Here is an 8,064-nt window from a genome sequence, read left to right on the forward strand (position 1 = left end):
GTACTGTCTAGTTATTGTGGATGATTATTCTCGCTTCACTTGGGTATTCTTTTTATAGGAAAAATCTCAAACCCAAGAGACCTTAAAGGGATTCTTGAGACGGGCTCAAAATGAGTTCGGCTTAAGGATCAAGAAAATAAGAAGCGACAACGGGACGAAGTTCAAGAACTCTCAAATCGAAGGTTTTCTTGAGGAAGAGGGCATCAAGCATGAGTTCTCTTCTCCCTACACACCTCAACAAAATGGTGTAGTGGAGAGGAAGAATCGAACTCTATTGGACATGGCAAGGACCATGCTTGATGAGTACAAGACTTCGGATCGGTTTTGGGCCGAGGCAGTCAACACCGCCTGCTACGCCATCAACCGGTTATATCTTAACCGAATCCTCAAGAAGACATCCTATGAACTCCTAACCGGTAAAAAGCCCAACATTTCATATTTTAGAGTTTTTGGTAGCAAATGCTTTATTCTTGTTAAGAGAGGTAGAAAATCTAAATTTGCTCCTAAAACTGTAGAAGGCTTTTTACTAGGATATGACTCAAACACAAGGGCATATAGAGTCTTTAACAAGTCCTCAGGACTTGTTGAAGTTTCTTGTGACGTTGTGTTTGATGAGACTAATGGCTCTCAAGTAGAGCAAGTTGATCTTGATGAGATAGGTGAAGAACAGGCTCCGTGCATAGCGCTAAGGAACATGTCCATTGGGGATGTGTGTCCTAAGGAATCCGAAGAGCCTCCAAATGCACAAGATCAACCGTCCTCCTCCACGCAAGCATCTCCACCAACTCAAAATGAGGATGAGGCTCAAGTTGATGAAGGACAAGATCAAGAAGATGAGCCACCTCATGATGATGGCAATGATCAAGGGGGAGAGGCAAATGATCAAGAAAAGGAGGATGACCAAGAACCAAGGCCGCCACACCCAAGAGTCCACCAAGCAATCCAACGAGATCACCCCGTCGACACCATCCTCGGCGACATTCATAAGGGGGTAACTACTAGATCTCGTGTTGCACATTTTTGTGAACATTATTCGTTTGTTTCCTCTATTGAGCCACACAGGGTAGAGGAAGCACTACAAGATTCGGATTGGGTGGTGGCGATGCAAGAGGAGCTCAACAACTTCACTAGGAATGAGGTATGGCACTTAGTTCCACGTCCTAACCAAAATGTTGTAGGAACCAAATGGGTCTTCCGCAACAAACAAGACGAGCATGGTGTGGTGACAAGGAACAAAGCTCGACTCGTGGCCAAAGGATATTCACAAGTCGAAGGTTTGGATTTCGGTGAAACCTATGCACCCGTAGCTAGGCTTGAGTCAATTCGCATATTATTGGCCTATGCTACTTACCATGGCTTCAAGCTTTATCAAATGGACGTGAAAAGTGCCTTCCTCAATGGACCAATCAAGGAAGAGGTCTATGTTGAGCAACCTCCCGGCTTTGAAGATAGTGAGTACCCCAACCATGTCTATAGGCTCTCTAAGGCGCTTTATGGGCTCAAGCAAGCCCCAAGAGCATGGTATGAATGCCTTAGAGATTTCCTTATTGCTAATGGCTTCAAAGTCGGAAAGGCCGATCCTACACTCTTTACTAAAACTCTTGAAAATGACTTGTTTGTATGCCAAATTTATGTTGATGATATTATATTTGGGTCTACTAACAAGTCTACATGTGAAGAGTTTAGTAGGATTATGACACAGAAATTCGAGATGTCTATGATGGGGGAGTTGAAGTATTTTCTAGGATTCCAAGTCAAGCAACTCCAAGAGGGCACCTTCATTAGCCAAACAAAGTACACTCAAGACACCCATGGGAACCAATGGGCATCTCGACCTCGACACGGGAGGTAAGTCCGTGGATCAAAAGGTATACCGGTCGATGATAGGTTCTTTACTCTATCTATGTGCATCTCGACCGGATATTATGCTTTCCGTATGCATGTGTGCAAGATTCCAAGCTGACCCTAAGGAAGCTCACCTTACGGCCGTAAAACGAATCTTGAGATATTTGGCTTATACTCCTAAGTTTGGGCTTTGGTACCCTCGGGGATCCACATTTAATTTGATTGGTTATTCGGATGCCGATTGGGCGGGGTGTAAGATTAATAGGAAGAGCACATCGGGGACTTGCCAGTTCTTGGGAAGATCCTTGGTGTCTTGGGCTTCAAAGAAGCAAAATTCGGTCGCTCTTTCCACCGCCGAAGCCGAGTACATTGCCGCAGGTCATTGTTGCGCGCAACTACTTTGGATGAGGCAAACCCTGCGGGACTACGGTTACAAATTAACCAAAGTCCCCTTGCTATGTGATAATGAGAGTGCAATCAAAATGGCCGACAATCCCGTCGAGCATAGCCGCACTAAGCACATAGCCATTCAATATCATTTTCTTAGGGATCACCAACAAAAGGGGGATATCGAGATTTCATACATTAATACTAAAGATCAATTAGCCGATATCTTCACCAAGCCACTTGATGAACAATCCTTTACCAAACTTAGGCATGAGCTCAATATTCTTGATTCTAGGAACTTCTTTTGTTAAATGCACACATAGCTCATCTATATACCTTTGATCATGTCTCTCTCATATGCTATGACTAATGTATTTTCAAGTCCATTTCAAACCAAGTCATAGGTGTATTGAAAGGGAATCGGAGTCTTCGGCGAAGACAAATGCTTCCACTCCGTAACTCACCCTTCGCCGTCACTCCAAGCAACTCTCCATCCTTAGGGGAGAAAGCATGAGCACCAAGCAAAAGGATTCCATCTTTGGTATAATCTTCACTCATTTGTTTTGACCAAAGAGGGAGAATGAAACTTAAGGGCTCTAATGATTCCGTTTTTGGCGATTCATGCCAAAGGGGGAGAAAGTATGAGCCCAAAGCAAAAGGACCGCACCTATTTCAAAAAAACTTCGTGTTTTCGAGAATATTATCAATTAATATCCTATTGTGTTCAAAAGGGGGAGAAAGTAGTATTTTAAAATGATATATCAAAACCCTCTTGAACACTAAGAGGAGGATCTCATTTAGGGGGAGTTTTGTTTAGTCAAAGGAAAAGCATTTGAAACAAGGGGAGAAATTTCTAAATATCGAAAATGCTTTGCAAAATCCTATTTATGTACCTTTGACTATTTGCAAAAGAGCTTTGAAAAGGATTTACAAAAGAGTTTGCAAAAACAAAACATGTGGTGCAAGCGTGGTCCAAAATGTTAAATAAAGAAAGAAACAATCCATGCATATCTTGTAAGTATCTATATTGGCTCAATTCCAAGCAACCTTTGCACTTACATTATGCAAACTAGTTCAATTATGCACTTCTATATTTGCTTTGGTTTGTGTTGGCATCAATCACCAAAAAGGGGGAGATTGAAAGGGAATTAGGCTTACACCTAGTCCCTAATTAATTTTGGTGGTTGAATTGCCCAACACAAATTATTGGACTAACTAGTTTGTCCAAGTGTATAGATTATACAGGTGTAAAAGGTTCACACTCAGCCAATAAAAAGATCAAGTGTTGGATTCAACAAAAGAGCAAAGGGCCAACCGAAGGCACCTCTGGTCGGGCACACCGGACTGTCCGGTGTGCCACCGGACAGTGTCCGGTGCACCACCGGACATGTCCGGTGCACCAGAGGACTCCAACTCCAAACTCGCCACCTTCTGGAATTTCCAGAGGCACTCGCGCTATAATTCACCGGACTGTCCGGTGTACACCGGACAGTGTCCGGTGCGCCAAGGAAGATCAGCCTCAGGAACTCGCCAGCTTCGGGAAACTCCAACGGCTAGTCCGCTATAATTCACCGGACTGTCCGGTGTGCACCGGACTGTCCGGTGCGACTCCAGAGCAACGGCTAGTCGGCGCCAACGGCTACCTGTGGCGCATTAAATGCGCGTGCAGCGCGCGCAGAAGTCAGGCGCGCCCATACTGGCACACCGGACAGCAAACAGTACCTGTCCGGTGTGCACCGGACATTCAGGCGGGCCCACAAGTCAGAAGCTTCAACGGTCAGAATCCAACGGTAGTGATGACGTGGCGGGGGCACCGGACTGTCCGGTGTGCACCGGACTGTCCGGTGCGACATCGAGCAGACAGCCTCCCAACGGCCACATTTGGTGGTTGGGGCTATAAATACCCCAACCACCCCACCATTCATAGCATCCAAGTTTTCCAGCTTCCAACCACTATACAAGAGCTAGCATTCATTGCAAAGCACACCAAAAGAGATCAAATCCTCTCCCAACTCCACACAAAGCATTAGTGATTAGAGAGAGTGATTTGTAGTGTTCATTTGAGCTCTTGCGCTTGGATCGCTTCTTTTCTTTCGCATTCTTTCTTGTGATCAAACACTCACTTGTAATTGAGGCAAGAGGCACCAATCGTGTGGTGGCCCTTGCGGGAAGTTTGATTCCCAAGTGATTTGAGAAGAGAAGCTCACTCAGTCCAAGGGACCGTTTGAGAGAGGGAAGGGTTGAAAGAGACCCGGCCTTTGTGGCCTCCTCAACGGGGAGTAGGTTTGAGAGAACCGAACCTCGGTAAAACAAATCCGCGTGTCTCACTTCATTATTCGCTTGCGATTTGTTTTGTGCCCTCTTTTGCGGACTCGATTATATTTCTAACGCTAACCCGGCTTGTAGTTGTGTTTATATTTGTAAATTTCAGTTTCGCCCTATTCACCCCCCCCTCTAGGCGACTATCACTGCGTGATGACCGCAAGCCCCCGAGTGTATCTCTCGTAGGAGCTCCTGGCCTTCGGCGATGGAAATGCGTCGCTGGAGGACGCCTGAGGGGCTGCGGTGGTATAGCTCCTTCCCATCTCCCAGCAAGACGAACGACTTGGCGCGCCGCGCCAACCGCCGAGCTTCGGCTCGGTCGAGGGGTAGCTCTCCTCAGTGGAGATATTGCAGGTACGGGGTCTGCCAGTTTCGATTAGGCGCGACCCCGCTTCGCTCCTCCTCGACGCGCAGTGCCTCACCCTCGGAGGCCGAGGGTACTTCGGGCTGAACCGAGGGTGCCTCGGGCCGAGCTGAGGGTGCCTCGGGTTGAGCCGAGGGTGCCTCGGACTGAGCCGAGGGTGCCTCGGACTGAGCCGGGGGTACCTCGGGCTGGGCCGAGGGTGCCTCGGGCTCGAACGTGTCGTCGATCTTGATGGAGGGTTGATGCAGGTCTCGGGAGAAGACGTCCGGGGGAACCGTTGTTCGCCCCGAGGCTATTTTAGCCAGCTCGTCCGCAGTCTCGTTGTAGCGCCGGGCGATGTGGTTGAGCTCGAGCCCATAGAACTTGTCTTCCAGGCGCCGAACCTCATCGCAGTAGGCCTCCATCTTCGGGTCGCGGCAGTGGGAGTTCTTCATGACTTGGTCGATGACGAGCTGCGAGTCACCGCGAGCGTCGAGGCGTCGGACCCCTAGCTCGATGGCGATGCGCAACCCGTTGACTAGAGCCTCGTACTCAGCCACATTGTTGGACGCCGGGAAGTGGAGGTGTAGCACGTAGCGTAGGTGCTTCCCGAGGGGCGAGATGAAGAGTAGGCCTGCGCCGGCTCCTGTCTTCATCAGCGACCCGTCGAAGAACATGGTCCAGAGTTCCGGTTGAATCAGAACTGTTGGGAGCTGGGTGTCGACCCACTCAGCCACGAAGTCCGCCAAGACCTGGGACTTGATGGCCTTCCGAGGGGCGAACAAGATCGTTTCGCCCATAATTTCCACCGCCCACTTTGCGATTCTACCCGAGGCCTCTCGGCACTGGATGACCTCCCCCAGGGGGAAGGATGACACCACAGTTACCGGATGAGACTCGAAGTAGTGTCGCAACTTCCGCCGCGTCAGGATCACCGCGTACAACAGCTTCTGAACTTGTGGGTAGCGGATCTTGGTCTCAGACAGTACCTCGCTGATGAAGTAGACTGGCCTCTGGACGGGCAATGCATGCCCTTCTTCTCGTCTCTCAACCACAATCGCGGCGCTAACCACCTGAGTGGTCGCGGCGACGTAGATCAAGAGGGCTTCTCCGACAGCGGGGGGCACCAAGATGGGCGCGTTCGTGAGGAGCGCCTTCAGGTTCCTGAGGGCTTCCTCGGCCTCAGGGGTCCAAGTGAAGCACTCGGCCTTCCTTAAGAGGCGGTACAGAGGCAGGCCTCTTTCGCCGAGGCGTGAGATGAAGCGGCTCAGAGCCGCAAGACATCCCGTGACTCTCTGTACGCCCTTCAAGTCCTTGATGGGCCCCATGCTGGTGATGGCCGCGATCTTCTCCGGGTTGGCTTCGATGTCCCGCTCGGAGACGATGAACCCCAAGAGCATGCCTCGGGGAACCCCAAAGACACACTTCTCGGGATTAAGCTTCACGCCTTTCGCCTTGAGACATCGGAATGTCACTTCAAGGTCGAAAAGGAGGTCGGAGGCTTTCCTCGTCTTGACTATGATGTCATCGACGTATGTGGCAGAACCTCCCAAGTTATTGGGCCCACATGAACCTGTCCTTGTCTCAAAGACCTCAGACAGCCATGCATGTGCACTAAATAACTTAACAGGATCCGTCCGATTGCCCCAAGGACATCGGATAAACCACTTACAACCAGGATCACAAGATTAAGTAACACCAATCACACACACAACATTTTTGCAGCGGAAATCTTATTACCAAATTTTACAGGTTACAAAAATTTTACATTATTTTATCGGAGTGATTACAAAAGTATAAGTTTGAAATATATGCTAGCTCAAGTGACCATCCTCAGTAAGAAGTATAGAAGGGTTACTTAGACTAATAAGAAGGCCGAGCCCACCGGCACTTAACACCATCATCAGCAGCACAAAACTATGACCTGAAAAACAACAGGGGATAAAACCCTGAGTATGGAATTACTCAGCAAGACTTACCCGACTAAAGAAAAGACTCTCAAGGATATGCTGGTTAAGTAGGAATCAAGGAAAAGACTTTAGCAAGAATCAACTTAGATACTTTTGCAGAAATAGCTTACTAAAGTGAGTCCTTACTTTCAATATTTTAACGCCAGATTAAATATTAATAGACTCTGGTAGCATCTAGTCTAATTTCACCATCTCATCAATACAACAACATTTTTATTCATAATGTTTACATCCTGACTTAGGTTGCAGGGCAGCGATCAAGTCTCCACTCTCCGGGGATATAACGGCGATCCGAATCGATTTACTCAGCTGAGGATCTCTAACCACACGACATATGTAGCACTTAACCCTTGCATATGTCAACCATTCCCACGAATCCTCCACTGCATGAACAGGTCCGCGCCACCCGAGAGCACACCACCCTTTTTAGGCGGTCCTTTGCCAGGAGGGTACGTGCCACTCTCGCCATCTCTCCACTCCCAGTGCGCGATTGTCTTTTCATGTATGGAATAGCCGGGTTCAAGCTTACCCTGTCCCATATCCAGGGCATGTGGCCAGTTAAGATAGTCCTTGATCATACAGGCCTACATACGCATCCAATCCTTAATTAACCTGGGTAGAACATCACCTGTTCATAGCCCAAGTCCCGATTTAAGTACTTCCATCCTTAGGATTGTTTGTGTTCCTTAGGATGAAAAGAGCATTATAGGGAACTTTGGAGTAAGATCCCACCATGCTCCCAATGAAAATATTCTTGCAGGTAGAAGTCATCCTTCCTCAGGATAACCCCTGAGCTAGACATTATTGCAAAAGACAGCCTCTATCCACAAAATCTAAGCAGGGCTAAGCATTTTTGTAAATCATATTTTGATACTTCATCAGAAGTATCTATAAAGGTATGGATATCAAGGAAGGTAATGCATCAAAGGGTGCCAAGCAACTCCTATAAACCTAATGCACATTTCACTAGACTTAAAGTGTGCAAAAATTATTTAAAAACACAAGGAAGGGATTGCATGCACCGGGGCTTGCCTTATTGCAGTGAAGAGGTTCTAGATCCCTCTATTAAACCCAGTTAGATGGCTCCTCCACTTGATCAGTAGCCACTGGAGTAGATTCCTCTTCAGTCACCACTTCAGGTTGAATCTTCACTCCTTCTGGTAGGAGTTCTATATGAAATGACATGATCATGGATGT

This window comes from Zea mays, chromosome 5, assembly GCF_902167145.1.
Source record: "Zea mays cultivar B73 chromosome 5, Zm-B73-REFERENCE-NAM-5.0, whole genome shotgun sequence".
NCBI classification, from domain to species: domain Eukaryota; kingdom Viridiplantae; phylum Streptophyta; class Magnoliopsida; order Poales; family Poaceae; genus Zea; species Zea mays.